General features: G+C 40.4%; 2 protein-coding genes across 7 annotated transcripts in view; one reads left to right on the top strand and one right to left on the bottom strand.

Annotated features, from left to right (window-relative positions):
* LOC143027172 (transcription factor E2F5-like) overlaps nucleotides 1–4,918 on the bottom strand; it is a 63,207-nt gene extending 58,289 nt beyond the window's left edge. Inside the window, exons 1-2 of one of the 5 annotated variants that reach the window (XM_076188276.1) lie at nucleotides 4,795–4,918; nucleotides 4,129–4,414 (exon numbers count right to left, since the gene is read on the bottom strand). The gene's annotated coding sequence lies outside the window, so the exon portion shown is untranslated. Of the gene's footprint in view, nucleotides 1–4,128 lie in introns of all 5 variants that reach the window. The other 4 variants (XM_076188271.1, XM_076188274.1, XM_076188275.1 and 1 more) reach the window with 4 other exon arrangements.
* A 12,502-nt stretch (nucleotides 4,919–17,420) lies between these two features.
* trp (transient receptor potential) overlaps nucleotides 17,421–18,563 on the top strand; it is a 66,471-nt gene continuing 65,328 nt past the window's right edge. The window contains exon 1 of one of the 2 annotated variants that reach the window (XM_076188270.1): nucleotides 17,421–17,651. The gene's annotated coding sequence lies outside the window, so the exon portion shown is untranslated. The remainder of the gene's footprint in view (nucleotides 17,652–18,563) is intronic. The other variant, XM_076188269.1, reaches the window with a different exon arrangement.

The following is an 18,563-nucleotide window of genomic DNA, read 5'->3' as shown; positions in this document are numbered from 1 at the left end:
AAGATAGTGATGAAGGCTAAACTTAAACCCTGCATTTTTCTCTGGTCATGGTACTTGTTTATCTGCTTAAAAGATTAGGAGGAGGGGGGGGGTGTTCAGTTTTCAATGCTTTCAGAAGTGTGCAAAACTATTATTCAGATCCCTCCCTAAGAAAGGACAGTAAAATGACAATAATTCCTTCCTCCTGGTTTATCTTTGTACATGGAGAGAGAGAAAAAAAAAAAAAAAAAAAAAAAAAAAAATTATATATATATATGTAAATGCAATTTGGGAACCACTCCTCAACTTTGGTCAGTAATACTATTTTGTAAGAATTTTTTTGTGAGCAGAAATGACAGAATTCACTTTATCATACTTAGTTTGCTTCATTACAGCACTTGTGTCTGGTGAGCCATCTATCATGAGGTTTATGAACTAAACAGTTGGAACACCCTAGAAGAACATTAGAAAAATGCACTAACACTTCATTACATCAAACTGGACCAAACCTTTTCTAAACACTGCCCAGTTGACCCTAGTTTGAGCAGTGGATGTTTGTTTGTATTTTTCTATCAATCCAGTGGAGCAAGACAAAAATATACAATTTTCTGTCAAATCAATAGTCATGTGACCTTTTGATCCCTGCTGACCCCAATAATGATCCAGTTTACATAAATTTTACATCAATGAATAACAATTTAATACCAAGCATTTTTTATAGTACCTTAGGTCTACATTGCTTATCCTGTCAGAAATAATCTTTTATGTTTGCCAAACCCCAAAATTGTGATGAACCATGAAATGCAACAAATAGGTGGAAAATGGCCAATACCAACCACACCCTCCCCAGCTCAAACTCAAGACTACCCATTGCAGATGTCCTATGGTACAACCTTAAAAAAAAAAAAAAAAAATTAAATGGTCCTCAGCTCTTGGACCATACCTTTCACTACACCAAACACTTTCCCATTCAATTTGCCAAAACTGAACTTGCACATTTCATCTTCATTTCACTCAATGCAAACATGTCAAATTATCTCCTCAAACATACTCTCAATCTCCCTCCTTTTGGCTACATTTGTACTTGATCCATGCACATTTAGTGACCCTAATCTTATGGTTCAGGGAGGCATGAGCACCTTGCTTTCATCTTTATCCTGTTCATTTGTAGGAAGTAAAAACCATAAAACAAAGATCACTGTAATAACTTTCTTCATGTCAAATTAACTTTAATTTTCTACTCATATGCTCTATCTTCATTACTTGATAAACATATTAACTATACAGTTCATCATTAGCATTGCAGTTTTGTAAAGCTGGATATCTACTTAATTATTATCATTATTTAATACATCTTTTTACATGTGTGGAAGTCCTTGAGCAACCAAAGATTACATGAATGGGTCAATGGTTGCCAACACCTGCCAACTGCCAGGATTTAATTGCAGCATGGACCTGAAGACTTGACGATGGTCACAATACCACTACTTTAGTCGATATTTTAAGTTCAAGGACCCCTGTACCTTTGCACAGCAGTGTTGGTCCAGGTATTACTTCATTGCCTTTCCTCAAACATATCCTAACAATTGCTCACTAAGCCGGTGGTTTTGATAATAGTTGCATAACCATTTATGACTACTCTTTTCAAATTACATTCAAGACGTAATCTAGAAAAAGGATTATTCAAACTGTTATAACTGGATATCTTGTTCACATAACACTGTTGGAATCAGTTCAAAGACAACGCACTAAGTGATTCGGTAGTTACAGATTCAGTATTTCAGGCTAAAATTGATTAACCTTTTTATATATATGGTAGGTTATTTAGAAGTGATATGATTAATGTGAGAAAATAATGGTCATTCATATTAAAGCTGGGCAATTATCTGAAAACATTACTTGATGAGCATGCAGTAAGAGGATACAGTACTAACTGGCAGGCTGCATATGATGTGTTACATGATAAGAGACACCAGGGATGGCAGTACTGGTGTTCTGCCACATCTTTTAATACATGGGCCTCTCAACTCATTCAAATATATGTTCATCAGAACAAAATATCTCATGCCAACACAAAAACATACATCAGATACTTCAGTATGTGCATCTCCATGTGAAATTCCTTGTCTGAATATTTTAGTCTGTGTGCTACAAGGAGTCTGTTTAGGGTGTGGTATACATTGAAATTTACTAGTCATTCTCCCACATCAACCTTAGCATATGCTCCTCTCTCTCACTTTCCATCTATGTACTATTTGATTTTTTTTATTTTATATTCTGTACATAGTAAAGAAAGATGTATAGTATACAGATTTTCACTTTTTAGGATTATAGCAATGATATGAATGAATTCTGTGACATATGGTCACAGATGGAACAGGTGGGAAATCACTGATAAAATCTTAAAAAGTGATACTCATTCTACTAAACAGTTTCCTTAACTATACACAGAAAAAATATATACATAATGATTAATAATAAAATAGAATGGCATAGACAGGAAATATGGGAGAGAACCATGTACTAAAGGTTGATTTGGCATGATGTTCATCCTGAACTGATTTAGGCAATCAAGAGAGACCTGGCACATAACTTGGAAGAAAGATTATATAAATCTATTAATCTAGTCAATTCCATCCAAGTGGGAACAATGATGATCAGCATGGAATGCTGGTCATTTCAATTGAGTGGCAGTTTGAGTGAGTGTTTGTTATCAACTCTCCATGTACTGTTTATAGGAATTTGAGTAGATATGTTAATTGGGATAACTGAATACATGTTGAATTAGGTTACAAGTTGGCATGTTGAATAACCTAACCTCACTTCTTGCTTGAAATGATGCCCACATGAACTGGCACTCACTCGAATCAATGAACTCCCCCTGCATGGGGCAGTCCTGCAAGATGGACAGCAAAACTGCCCATGTTGAAAACCCTCACCTACATATGGAGATATAGCCTTGTGGGGCTGGCACTGTCTAGACACTTGCCAGCCAGCTCAAATGCTGGAGACACCATCTTTGTTTTGATAGATACACAGGTCGAAGAAATTAAAGTACAATAAATTAGTCTACTCTAACCTACCTAACAGTGCAGCTGAAAAATGTGGAGTTAGTCATGGCAGACTTAAGTGGTGGGCCAAGTTGACTCTATACCATCTGGAGTGAGCCCAAGATCTCTATGAACTTCACAGTAATTCGGTGTTGTTCGAAGAGCACAACCAGACTGCTCTCCTCTATCTACCACTTTGAGCCAGACACAAAGTCTCACACCAATACTAGAGACAAGTCCTAAAATCTGTCACCCCAGAACACCAACACGAAGAATCATCACCCCATGAGATCCCACCTGAAGAACTGTCACCCCAGTACGCCAAATATCAACAGTGGAATAAAGATTAGGTTAGGTTAGGTTGAATGAGGGTTATGCTTATTGTCATCAACTTATACAACCAAATCATAAAACCAGGATGGACCACACAGAAATGTCACCCTAGGATGGCCTACATGAACTTTCACCCTGTCGCACTCTGGGATGACTTTTCTTCATGTGATCCTAAGTTTCTTCCGAGGTTCTATGGACCAGCCCCTGTCACTTTCATTTATGTGCTGTGGGTTTTCCACATAACTTAATGTAACAAATTATGGATTCAATCTAAATAAGAGTAATGCACCACCCTTGAAAACCACTAACAAAATGTTGCATATGATGCACTTTTGATCCAATTTGGGAGCCATGCCCAAGATATCTGGTAACAAAAGGATACCTTTCAAAACACTCGAAACAAGGCCTCAAAAACCTTCACCATGTATGTTGTCATACAGGAAAGTAGTACATTACTTCGTCCTACTTTCCACATGGAACTATAATATTTCACTTTTCTGTGAAGGACAATTTCAGAGGGTATTTTCATGTCACTTGACTAAAAATTGCTGTCCTCTACCACTCCAAATGATCCTATACATGCACTCTTCTTAATAAATATTTGGTTGCTTACCACGGTATGTAAAACAAAAATAAAATTCCATGAGATACTTGCATTTAAAGAGCAAAACAAAATTCACTAACTGGTGACGTTATCTGTAGCAACCTCCGCGATACAACTGGCTATCAATCATGCGAAGTGCAAATTACGTAATATTAAACTTACGGGACGATGAAATTAATGTAAGTCTTCAGCCAAGGCTTGTAGAGTTGGGTGTGTAATCAGACAGTTGGGCAGGATGGCGGTCGGGTATACCCGTTGGACCACGCTATGCGGGGACTAAGACGTGTTGGCTGTGAGGAGCAGTACATAATCTCATCCGTGCTTTCGTATTGACTGAAATCTGCAGACTAAGCACACGTCTAATTCATCTGTGGTGGTACCCATAGCAATTTATTCCATGAAGTGCACATGAATCCTAATCAAGGTACAGGTGCTATGGACGTCAATTCTGCAATTGTCCAATCACGGTTCGTAAACATACATTGGCACTACTTCAACCAAGTGATACACTTCCAATGCACTTAGTAGACTGGAACTCAAGTATATTTCATGAATTCTCTTTTACATACAAAGCTGGTCGCTTCTTAGTACCGGCTGAAAAATTAATGTAATAAAACATTTAAAATGTGAGGAGAAAATTAGAAGCGTTTGGCCGCGTCCCCATGCCGTCCGTACCGAGATGGCCGACAGCCCGCCAAAACCCAGTGCTGTTCACTTGGGTTACTCTCGTAACATCTGTCTTCTACCAGCACTTTGATTACATATTCACTTTTTCAATTATCCAAGGTTCCTCTATAGGTCATTTCAATTTTATATGAGGGAACTCACTCTGGTTATAGCCGATACATCCTGCCTGTGCTACTTTTCAGCAACACCACAGACTACCAGTAAAACAATAAGTGGCGCGAAACTCCAATTCCTTGTCTTTCTGAATTTCCCGCCATGGCCCTGTAGTAAGCGTTGCACTAATACAACATCTTTCGTGACAATTTACGTGCACATTTTGTAATATTCTTGGAGTCATAGCTGGACAGAGAAGAATACAAGACCATTATGCACTAGTATTCCTTGGTTATAACTGTTAAGCTCACGTTAAAAAATATATTTTGAAAGACATCTCTGAAATTTTACTTTACCAGATGGCTCTGGTATCGGTTAAAGGTTACAAAGTACTTCTGTAAACAAGTGATATCTAAAAACATGTACGTGTTGTCGTAATTCATTGAATAGCACGGAATATTCTACTTTTGAATACTTATTCCCCTTGAATATTACATTCCGATTTTTTCTTTAATAAATATTTTTTTTTAACTTCTATGGTGATTTTAAGGGCCGCAGTTCATGAGGTCGAGTTAGAGGTGTAAGAGGCCTTATCAAGTAGTTGAATTCAGGATCTCATTTATTATCTACTGACGTGGTTAATAGCACCAAACCTGTTCATTGATCAGAAATAAATTACATATCTAAATATTTGGTGCCAAAAGCAACTTTAATGTTTGAAGATGTTAGCAAAGTTCTGCACATGAATATCGTACTACCATGTCAATATCACACTGCATTCATAATTTAATAGAATTTGTTATTTTAGGCAAATTGCTGGAACAGTTTAATATTATGCAGTTAGATAAATCATTATCAAACAAAGCTGACTCAGTCGAATCGAGCTGTTTACTAAAGATCCACCAGTTACCTAAAATTACAATATCTACACGTAGGCAGATGATCAGGTAAAGCTTGATGGTGTATGAAGAGTTTTCACAATTGGGTTAAGCTGCTTTCGACACAAGCGTACATTGCTTTGTACTTCAAAATTATTTTTGTTGACGGAGATGCTAATGTTACTTGGAAATTTACATCGAAGGAAGAACATAAGGGTCCAGATAGGACAATCGTTTTCGACTACGAGGTATCTGGAGCATGGAGTCTATTAGGGGTGTGCCCAGGGTTCCAGTTCTGCATGTACACAACTGAACTATTGATTAAAGGAAAGTGGATTTTAATTTCAACTGTATTCTGAAAATATCTAGTTTTTTGTCACTTAGAGCCTGGTACTTATGGGTGACTCTCCAAAAGAACAGCTCTCTCTCGATGATGTTCCTGATCCATCGATAGACGAATGCCCTCTGACAGGCCAAAGAGACTAAGTTGAAAGGTGGAAAGGCATATGGCATCTACAACACCAATGCATACTTGCTGAAAGCTGGAGGTGAAACCATGATCCGCGAATTACATGCTGCACTGTCTGTTTCTGTCCGGTACCATTCCTTCCGACTGGAAAAAGGGGGCTGATCGTCCATATCTGGAAAGGGAAAGAGTACAAGCAGGACTTCAACAATTACCGCGGTATTACACTGCTCAGTGTACTAGGTAAGGTTCTTGCCTATCTATTGCTGACAAAGTTTCGTTCACATCTGCTAAGTTTTAGAGGACTGAACAGTCTAGGTTCATGCCAAGCAAGTCAATTACTGATCGGATAACGCTTCGTATTCTTATGAAGAGCCGACGAGGTAGACAGGAAGGCATTGTGCGACGTTTTGCAGATATTTGGGATCGGGGGAAACCTGTTAACGGCATTAAATATTTTTACGAGTAGTAGTAGAATCTGCATCAGAATGGGAAATTGAGAGAGCGAGTGGTTTGAGGTAAATGTAAGATGGCGTCGGGGATGTGTCATGGCGCCGTGGCTGTCCAATGTGTACATGGATGAGATGGTGCGGGAGGTAAAGGAGAGGGTAATGGGCAGGGGACTGGAGATGGTTAAAGAAATGGAGAAAAGTGGGAAGTGAGCCAGTTGCTGTTTGTTGACGACACTGCGTTTGTGGCAGGGTCAGAGGGGGGGTGGTTAAGGGAATTAATGACGGAGTTTGGGAAGGTATTCAAAAGGAGAAAACTGAAGGTAAATTTAGGTAAAAGCAAGGTAATGAGATGTACAAGGAGAGAGGATGGCAGTGAGTTGTAAGTCTTAAAGGAGAGAGGTTGGAGGAAGTGGATAGTTTTAGGTATTTGGGGTATCATACGGTAGGAAAGGGAGGAGTTGAGGTAGAGATAAATTGTAGATTGAGAGAAGCAAGAAGGTGCCTTGGGGGATTAGAAAGTGTCATGAGTAATAGGCATCTGGGGATGGATGCAAAGAGGAGATTTAAGAAGGGGTGGTTGTGCTGACGTCTTTGTATGAACTAGAGAGACAGGATTTAAGAGAGGCAGAAAGGAAGATTTTGAATGTGTTTGAGATGAAATGTCTGAGAAGTATAGTAGTGGTTACATGGTTTGGTAGAGTGAGAAACGATAAGGTGAAGAGGAGAGCAAGAGTGGAAAGGAGATGACTGACAGAGCTAATGAAAGAGTATTGGGATGGTTTGGACACATGGAAAAAATGGGTGAAGATAGATTAGTAAAAGAGGTGTGGAAGGCAGAGGTGGAGGGAGTGAACTTGAGGGGACGACCGAGGGTGAGATGGAGGGATGGGGTAAAGGGGGCGTTGAGAAAGAGGGGGATGTCTGTTGAGCAAGGAAGGGTGAGGGCAGGAGATAGGAATGAATGGAGGGTTGCTGTATATAGATGGTGCTGTTATGCAAGGAAGGGAGGGGCGGTGGATAGGGGACTAGGGTGCATATGTGTGAATGATATTTTGACGCAGCCCGAAGGGCTTTATCCCCGTCTCATTATTTTCTGCGTGAGGGGATAGAAAGAGGGGTCGCCGAATAAGTGAAGCGGCCTTGCTGTGGATGTGCCCGTCATCCATGAGGAGCTGAGATGAGAGGAAGGAAGAGGTGGAGTGGGGTGGAATGGGTGGGAGTACGTGCCTTTGACTTGGCTACCTCTCTTATAAGGGGGAAAGGTCTTGGTATATAGACTGATAGATGTTGATCTGAAGAAGGCGTTTGACTCCGTGCATTGTGTAGTACTCTGGGATCTGCGAATCCGTAGGATTCCTGCAAGGAATATTGACTTGATATCTGGCTTATACTCTGGGACACAGTGCTGTAAAGTATGGAAGAAACGTGTCCAGCTTCTTTCTGTTAATTCAGGAGTGAGGCAAGGGTGTGTCCTCGCCCCAACACTTTTCAGCATTTGCATGGACTGGGCACAGGGCAGAGTTGTCAATCAATGTCGTTGCGGAGCATGTATTGGGAACACTAAGGCCACTGACCTTGTATTTGCTGATGCTGCTGTCGTTCTTATGGACTCGCTGGAGGTCCTGGTTGCAGCTTTCGAGTCACTGCACAAGAAGGCGAGACCGCTTGATCCTTGAGGTCTCTTGGACCGAGACCAAGGCTCAGGATTTTGGAGGCTTACTGGATGACACAGTTCAGTCTGTCCATGTATGTGGTGAGGTTATCGAAGTCCTGGAAAGCTTAACATACCTTTGTAGTGTAGTGTATAGTAGTGGTGAGGCATGACAGGAAGTACTTCGAAGGATTGGTATTGCCACATGGTGTTATGGACACGCTCATACTGAGTATATGGCGTTGTCGTTATTTATGTAGGAGAACTAAGACTCGAATCTTCAAGTCACTTGTACTCCCTGACTCTCCGGACAACTGAGAGACATGGACACTGAGTGCTACTTAAAGAGGCGTCTCAATGTCTTTGATACTAAAGGCTTTCGGAGAATCAAAGGGTATTGATGGCATGACTTCGTATCAAATCAGACTATATTACGAGTCTCAGTTTAGGCCATTTATCAGCACAATTCGTAAACGTTAACTACGGTTATATGGATTAGTGACACGTTTTCCTGATGCTGATCCTACTTACAGGACTGTCTCCACAAGAGAACCCTCGATGGAGGAGGAGACGAAGGGGACGACGCGCACGGAATTCATGGCTGATGAGGCAAGAGGATCGAACCTGTCGAGGGGCGTTTGGAATGGAAAGGGTGCTTGCATGGGAGATTGCTCTGAGAGACTGCGGGGATTGGCGTCAGTGTGTAAGTGAAGTAACGCGCTCCCTGGCGTATGCCCCCAATTGATAATGATGAATAATCCTGAGAGTGCTAAAGAGAAACTAAGTTGAGTAATGGGCATTGTGAAATTGACGAAATCAGAGTATCTGAAGTTAAATGAAAGTAAGACCGAGTGCATGATTGTCAACAAAAATGACGGGTTTCAGAGATTAGGTATTTATCGACTAAAAGAGAATGGCAACGTGTTTGAGGCAGGTGCTACGGTCAGAGAGTTGTGTAATCATTGATTGCCATTTGGGCCATTTAATGTGCGTGGTTGTGGCACAGATGAGGTTTGGTAAGTGGTTGGTAGTATGCTTGCGAGAATGAAGATGGATGTGTTATCGTTAAGTGAAACTAAGTTGAAAGGGAGAGAAGATTTTGAGTTTTGGGGTGTGGTGGGGAGAGTATCGGGAGTGATGAGGGGGAGATGGAGATGTTTTTGGAGCCCATGAGATATAATTACCAATTAATAAGGGCAATTGTGGTTACTACTTCAATTAAATCAGGAAACTGGTAACTGCATAATTATGATTAACATTGTGATACAACAATTTAATATATCTGAGAGTGACAGTAAACAACGATGGTACGTTCAGTCAACACGTGCATTCCATCACAGAGTCTGTAAGAAGACTAATGGGCTGGAACCTGAGGACTTTCAGCACCAGAGAGGAGGAATGTCTCGTGACTATGGAAGAGCTTGGTGTTGTCAAAATTTGAATATTGTTGTCAGCTGTGGACCCCAACAACTGTTGGAGAGACAGGGGAGCTTTAATCCATACAGACAAGCTTCACCAGTAAAATTACAAAACTGTCCGGTAAAAACACCTGAAACACCTGAACACCTGAAACACCTGAGGCTGTACTCTCTCCACAGAAGAAGATAAAGATACCAGATCATATACACCTGGAAAATTCTGATAGGAATGGTACCTAATACCATCATCACCATGAACCCTAACAACACGCGAGGACTATCCTGTTATACCAAAAGCCCCCAAACGAATTGCCAGAGACTAAAAACACTCAGGGTTAGAAGTGTCAGCAGGACTGTCTCTTCAACAGCCTTCCACCGTGTCAGAGAAACAGGTCAATTTGCAGTGTAAAATTATTCAAGAAACACCTGGACAACCTCCAGCTGAAGACAGAAGACACGCCTCCTCTGCCCTCATAGTTGGCTCCAGTACAACAAGCCAGATCAGCTTATGCCACTATACTTGAAGCGAAATGGAGGCTACATCAGGAGTGCCTGTAGTTGAGAACAATAGTCTGAAATCCTTAAGAATATTCAAGAATACAAGCTGTATCAAAATTAGTATTTCATAATGGTTAGTATATAGAATCAAATTAAGTGAGAAACATTTCCAAAATTTTACGAGAAGTAATCTCGATATAACGAATTATTCAATTTTTTTCCCCTGAAGGTAGTATGGCCTATCATTTTTGTTTATAAGAAAACATTATACAAGGTAATATACTTAAAGCTATGGCATTAAGGCGTAGTTGACCACCATCTTAAAGAATGTTAAGTTAACGATTTATAATAATTTATATTTATAGGCCTGCGTGGAGCAGTTGGTAACGCTCCTGCCTCGGAACGCGGAAGGGCTGGGTTAGATCCCCGGCAAGTGTAAAAAAAAATACTTTCATGGTTTTCCAACTCTTCTATATAATGGCGGACATCAAATGTACGGTAATCAGTGGCGCATAAGAATAAATGCTAGCATTTGATCAATATGATCGAGCCGATTACACAGTTTTCAGACTACATACACAAAAGCAATCATTCCAACATAAAAAATTCATATGCACTTCTCGCCATACATACCTTACCAAGCAGGGTTAAGCTTTCGTGGTGAGGTACATAGATTTTACCACCTGGTGACTTCTCCGTCTTGAGTATTAATCCTGGTGTATTTATCATTTCTAATTCCCAGCTATGCAGATAAGCTATTATGTATATCATGCAGTATTTACGTCCCATTTAAGGTGAAGTTATATCGCCCATAGACCTTTGACAACGACAGGTCAGGATTCGGAGTGGGCTGATCCAATATTATGCAGTTCAAGTTATGAACTAAACCTGGTTAGTAGTATCTGTGACGGCGATTAGGGGGAGATTCATAAAAGTTGTTCCAATCACATATAATATACCACAATATCTTTTCCTAAATCTAAGGTTCCTAGTCTATGTTTACATACGAATACATTCTAATGATGTCACGGAGGAGTGAAGTAAGAGTTTACCCACATTGCCTACGCGATCTAGTGTTTTAGAAGTAACAAGGTGTGTGCATGTGGAGGTAAGGGTTTCAGTGGGTATGATAGACAGTGGTGGTATAAAGCAGAAATGGTACTACAGAAACCTGTATCTTTATAGGTTTCCGTAGTACAATTTCTGCTCTATACCACTACTAATAAAATATCATAACCACTTTAACCGTGCATTATCGTTTGCGCCCCCACCCCCCGCGGATAGTTATAGAAGAGATCTGAAAAAATAGTTTTCCACACAGTGGTGGACACTTGGAACAAACTGGACGAAACAATAGTGTGTGCAAAAACCATACAAGAATTTAAGAACAAACTAGATGCTGAGAGATACAAACACGGGACTCTACGAGCATAGCTCCCCCTCCCGTATAATACAACTAGGTGAATACACACGCGCGCGCGCACACACACACGCGCGCACACACGCACACGCGCACACACACTTACACACACACACTTACATAAAGGATTACAAAGGCGGAGCATGCCGACAGGAGACCTTTTGATCCATATCTAGGTCGGATGCGAAAAAAAAAATCATAATAAAATAATAAATGAAAAATATGATAATGTAAATAACAAATAAAATAAATGAATAAATGCATAGGTATAGTTAATTAATAAACAAACAGGTAAATAGTAAATAATAAATTGACATATAACTAGTAATAAATAAAAATCAGACAGACAAATGATAACAAAACAAAAACAAATAATATAAGATAAATTATAATCATTACAGCATCTTACTTAGGTATTTATCTAAATGTTGCTTAAAGCTTCGAACTGAACTACATTGCACTACCTGTGCAGGAAGTTTATTCCATTCATTAACTACACGGTTGGCAAAGTTGTTTCTACCTACTTCCAAATTGAATCTATTTCCGGAGAGTTTAAGACCATTGTTTCTTGTCTGATTCTCATTCAATGTAAAAATTTTGTCACTTTTGATGTTGTCAATTCCCTTTAGAATTCTAAAGACCTGTATCAAGTCACCTCTGAGTCTACGCTTTTTTAGGGAAAACAGATTCATAAGTTTTAGTCGATTTTCGTATGATTTATTTTTGATATTTGGAATCAGTTTTGTGGCTCGCCGTTGTACTCTTTCCAATCTGTCAATGTCTTTAATGAGATTCGGTGACCATACGGAAACAGCATATTCCAAATGTGGACGAACTAACGATTTATATAGCTTGTTAATGAGTGATGGACTTTTGAAATCAAAAGATCGCGCAATCAGTCCTAGAATCTTATTTGCTTTCTCAGAGGCTGAAATACACTGCTTGGATGATTTGAGGTCGTTACTGATAATTACGCCGAGATCTTTTTCACTATCCACTTTTGTTAACGAATTTCCAAATAACTTGTAATCGTACTTACTGTTATTTTTACCTATGTGCATTACCTTGCATTTACTTGTGTTAAATTTCATTAGCCACTTTTCAGACCATTGCTGTAATTGATCTAAATCTTCTTGAATATCTAATTGGTTTGAGTGATCATTTGCCACTCCGCACAGTTTTGTATCATCAGCAAATTTGGAAACAGTAGATTTTAGTCCATGGTCTATATAATTTATATATACTATGAATAGAAGTGGCCCAAGAACGGAACCCTGAGGAACTCCACTTGCAACATTTTTCCATCCAGAAGTTTTTCCATTTAAAACAACTCTCTGTTTTCGATAATTCAACCAATTACTAGTCCAACCTAATAGGCTACCACTTATTCCATGCAAAGCTAATTTAGTAAGTAGTCTTTCGTGTGGGACGGTATCAAAAGCTTTTGCAAAGTCTAGATATACTAAATCTATATTGTTTCTTTTGTCATAATTCGAGATAACTGTGTTGTAGAATTCGAGTAAGTTAGTCACGCAAGAACGTTTCCGTCTGAAACCATGCTGGCTATCATTTATCAAACGGTTACTTTCTAAATGATGTTCGATAGCATCTCTGATGATAGTTTCCATTATTTTTCCTACGATTGAAGTCAAACTTATAGGCCTATAGTTATTTGGTTTCTTTTTGTCACCTTTTTTGAATATGGGAGTAACGTTAGCTAGCTTCCATTCTCTTGGGACATCTCCGGATATGATGGATTTCTTGAAAATAATTTCTAATGGAACAACAATCTCATATTTCATTTCCTTTAAGATTCTTGGATGCCAACCGTCAGGCCCTGGTGTTTTATTAACTTTGAGTTTGTCTATACACCTTTTAATTTTTTCTTACACACACACACTTACACTTACACACACACACACACACTTACACACACTTACACACACTTACACACACACACACTTACACACACACACACACACACACTTACACACACTTACACACACACACACTTACACACACACACACACACACACACACACACACACACACACACACACACACACACACACACACACACACACACACACACACACACACACTTACACACACACACTTACACACTTACACACACACACACACACACACACACACACACACTTACACACACACACACACACACGCGCATACACACACACACTCACACACACACACACACACTGACACACACACACACACTTACACACTTACACACACACACACACACACACACACACACACACACACACACACACACACACACACACACACACACACACACACACGCACTTACACACACACACTTACACACGCACACTTACACACTTACACACACACACTTACACACACACACTTACACACACACACTTACACACACACTTACACACACACACTTACACACACACACACACACACACACACACACACACACACACACACACACACACACACACACACACACACACACACACACACACACACACACACACACACACACACACACACACACACACACACACACACTCTGAAGCACTATATTGTGGTATACGATATGTGATTGGAACAACTTTTATGAATCCCTCAATTGCTGTCACATATACTACTGACCAAGTTTAGTTATTGAATTGAACTGCGTAATATATATGATATAACAAATATGGTCCTAAACAATATAATCAATTGACAAGCAGTGTCGTATTGATTAATTATAAGATACATTGACAATGAACTATGATAGTACACAATATTCCACTTCGACAATTATAGCAAAGGGATTCGCCCAAACACTGTAGTTACCAGGCGAGTTGTGAACACTGCGAAGCGATATTTAGGACAAAAGAAATCGCCAGACTCTATGCTGATGTGAGTTCGAATCGGTTTCGAATACTTACAAACGAGACGTAGTGGGTCGAATCGGGTTTGATGAACCACTTTCAAATGAACCAAAAACTATCACAGTGCAAATATTATTACACAAAATATCTATACATGATATACTAAATATAATGTATAAAATATCAATATACAGAAATATAAAACAGGAATGTTGCTACAATACAAATGCCAGAACGGGGTGTAGTGCCAAGGTAACACAACTGCCGTCAAAATATGCAATGCCAAAATGACACCGCATTTAATATTGATTAATTAATTAATGGATGAGCCATATGTTTATAACGCCTTTATAAAACAGTGTTTGGTCAAGCACACCACATATGAGGATGACACTTCATCAACTATATAATGGTTATTGAGAAATCCTACGTGAAGTCGGGTTATTTTGAGTAGTAATCGCTGCTACCATCCCAGGTCCCCCGCAAAAAATATGTATAATTTGAATAAATCATGTTCTTGATCAAACAACATTTCATTCCATTCTTCCCATTAGGCCGTTTTGATGTGTTTACATACGCCAGGTTGGGCAATTAAAGAATATTTCAAAATTTCAATCAGTTAATTATTAAATTGTAATAAAAACATAACGAAAAAATATATGTAATATATTCACTATTACACTAGACACAGTTGATTTAAACTATTAGAAATGAACTATTAGAAATTAACTAAAACCCGTCCTGGGTGATTTTCTTTGAAACATTGAGGAACTAGAGAGGTAGCGTGTTAGGGGATCATATAATTCTACGCCCAATGATGTAGTTAGGAGGCGTAACTTTCTTGCCACCTGTTCAATATTTACCTCCCCTAGGCCTAACCTAACTTCAATACTTAAATACTTTATCTTTGGGAAATAGCATTCTCGGACACATTCTATTATATTCATTATTATATGCCTATCGCTTATTACAAATTTTCTCTGTTACTAGCACCATGCTCAATATTTGTGTATGTGCTTCTGTTCTGTTTGTTTATACTCCCCTTTCCCCCTATTTGAGGGAAGAAGGAAGCTTTGAGAGGACAATCTGGAGAAGTGTGCTGGCCCGACTGACAGGCTGAAAGCCTACCTGAGAGCAGAAGTAAGAATATTAATCTATACTCAGATATTTTCATTAATATCAATGAACTCTATTAATATATGACACATACCAGATAGGGAGGAGGGCTTTAGGTTAGCACTGGCTATTTTTCAAACGCAATACCCATCGATGCCCCTGAGCGTTCGTATCCCTGGGTAAAACCCCGACTAACACTTCGTTCTACAATTCAAGGCTCCGTTATTTTGCTTCTTGATTTAAGATTAATGTATCATAAATCTCCTAAATTATCCCTCTAACGGAATCCTGAACTGGAGGTTGGGAAATTTTCTCCTCGTAAATCTAAGGTACCTAGTCTATGCTTACATACGAATACATTCTAATGACGCCACGGAGGGGTGGAGTAAGAGTTTCCCCACAATGCCTACGCGATCTCGCTTATAGAATCTTCTAGAATTATACCAATAAACGAAAATAATAATTCCTGGCCATACAAGAGTGTACATAATAATACACGTAATCCTGTTGTGGACAGAAGCGAACGGAACGAGATGAACTTAGGGGGGGCTACCCACATCTTGAGAGATCGCCTGGACCTCACTTTGTTTTCCACCTTCGTGGCTCATCGTGCTCACTGGATGGTGGACCCTCAGCTCACGAGCGACCATATTTCTCTAGTCATGACCTCAGCTGTAGACCTCCTCCTCCTATCTCCCTCACCTCGACGTTTGAACACAGGAAGGGCCAATTGGACCCTTTTCTAGGAAGAACTAGATCGCTGGGACTGGTCCTACGTCCCCCGCACAGGACAATCTACATCGAGACTTCGTCACCGCCGTCTAAGCCGCTGTTGAACAAGTTGTCCCCAAAACGAAGTCAGGGGTTAATCGACATGCTGACCGGTGGTAGTACGACATCGTGCGGGAACAAAATCACCGGGTCAATGTATTCCGCAGATTTCTGCCGCGCCACCCATCCTTCGAGGCTTGAGCCGTCCTGTTCTCTGCTATCAGGAATGCGTGGGCGGTCGCCCATAGGGTCCAGGAAGAAAACTGGCTGGAATGGTGTATGAGCTCTGGTCAATTAGGAGTTTAAATGATTGATTTTTCTAAATCGGGTAATGACAACCTGAGATTTTTTATGTCTAACTGATACACAGTAGATACACTTCAACTTGTATAACCATGTGGATGGCATGCTACTATGAACCTCTCACTCCGTAGGTGCAACTAAGCTGATAGACTATGATCGACTTAGGGTTGAATTGTGTTTATTGGTCTACCGACTGACCGTGTCATGAATGGAAGCCTTTTATGTCGTCACCGACAAATAGTATATCTGTCCGTAGGGACAACATCGGACTAAAGTGGAATTACAGAAGTAGAGATTTGAGGAGAATAGCAGAAAGGAATGATAGTAGAAAATTTAAGTGCACAGCGATATTCTTTTATTAGAGTGGGAGGTAGAGAAGTTGAGTGGAGGAGAAGTTGAGTGGAGGAGAAGTTGAGTGGAGGAGAAGTTGAGTGGAGGAGCAGGAGAGGAGGAGACCAAGGATGAGGATGAGGAGGGAGAGAGGGATGGAGAAAGTAGGGCTGCGGTTAATGGGATCAGTGCGAGGCGACTCCCACTCGAAGTCGTGGGGCTTCAACGGTCTCGCTGACCTAGAGACCAATCATACAGTGTCTCGGCTATAAGGCGACGACACAGTTCATGTCATTAAAAAAGAAGAAAAAACCTAACCTTAGAGATTTATTGAAAAACCGAAAAATTTCCAAGTAACGGAGAAAATTCTTCGTTAGAGGCTGACACGACCAAACCGGCCGTGGAGTCAACGGATCGGCTTCAGGATTCAGGATCAGCGACCTGCACTGGCAACCGTCCCGGTGGTGTCACACCGGAGGAGGAAGAGGTCGTTTGTCGATTAACACTTCACTCGATATCCACAGTCCAGACGAACTGGTAGTGTGGTTCATCCGAGCCGCGACGCGACGCGACGTGAACGTGAAAAGTGGTGCCATTCAATTCCTTCCCATTCGTTCGTTTGGTGTTCTGTCCTTCTTGGGCCAGCAACGGTGTTATGGTGAAAGACGAGGCGAGAAGGAATCAGGGCATAGGAACCTAAGAATTGGTCGACTTTGGGAGCAACCCATAGTAAGTTGTACTTTGTCCTTCCAACTGTGTCATACGGTTTCATTCCAACTGTGGCACCGTTTCCTCCCCACCGGTGACACTGTTCCTCTAAACTGTTTTTTTAATTTCGACGGATGGGTGTGGAAAACCAGTGTCAACAGACATGATGTATATCTATACAGGAGCCTTAATCCCTCTAATAAAGGGAGAGGTGGCTGATTCAAAGCATAATTCTTTCTTTGATACTGTGTGGTAGAAAAATACGAAAGAAGGGGGTCTCTAGTCCTCTCGTTTTCCCTTCCACTTAATCGCCTTTTACTACAACACGCAGGGAAACACAACGGTGGCAGTCTTGTCCCAACGATACAGGCCAACGAGTAATGCATTACACAGACCTCCTTCTGGTGATCACTAGGCGATTAATGTGGTCTGTAAGAAGCAAATGATCGGGATCTTGATTGATGAAGACCTGGCGAGGGATCATCATTTGCTTGTGACAGATTTCTGGCGTTCACCACTTAATCTGTGTCTAGGGATTCATGAACATTTTCTCTGTGCAAGGGAATCAAATCACATGGCAACAGCTATGACAAATGTACAAAACATTGATAGGAATGGAAGAGTTGATTCGGATCTAGTGATCCAGATCCATTGAGGCAGCCAGAACAAGTTTATAAATAATGAATCACAGTGAAAGGGTTGAACGAGGCAAGCTTAACCTTTTAGCTTTTCGGTAGCTTCCTTTGGTTTAATAAAAACGTCTGGCGGCAGCCAAAGCACATATACGAGTCATGAATATCAGTGAAAGGGTTTTATATGGAATCAGTGGTGACCATATGTCTGAGGTGGGCCCGAGGGACGGACGTCGGGAAGGTTGATCTCTTTACCCCGTCACCAAATGCCACCATGTACTTACTGTTCACACCAAGCACA

The sequence above is a fragment of the Oratosquilla oratoria genome, chromosome 7 (assembly GCF_046742065.1).
Source record: "Oratosquilla oratoria isolate Oo_2021 chromosome 7, ASM4674206v1, whole genome shotgun sequence".
Taxonomy (NCBI): domain Eukaryota; kingdom Metazoa; phylum Arthropoda; class Malacostraca; order Stomatopoda; family Squillidae; genus Oratosquilla; species Oratosquilla oratoria.
Note: the sequence above shows the minus strand (reverse complement) of the source record. Positions and strands in the feature narration are given on the sequence as shown.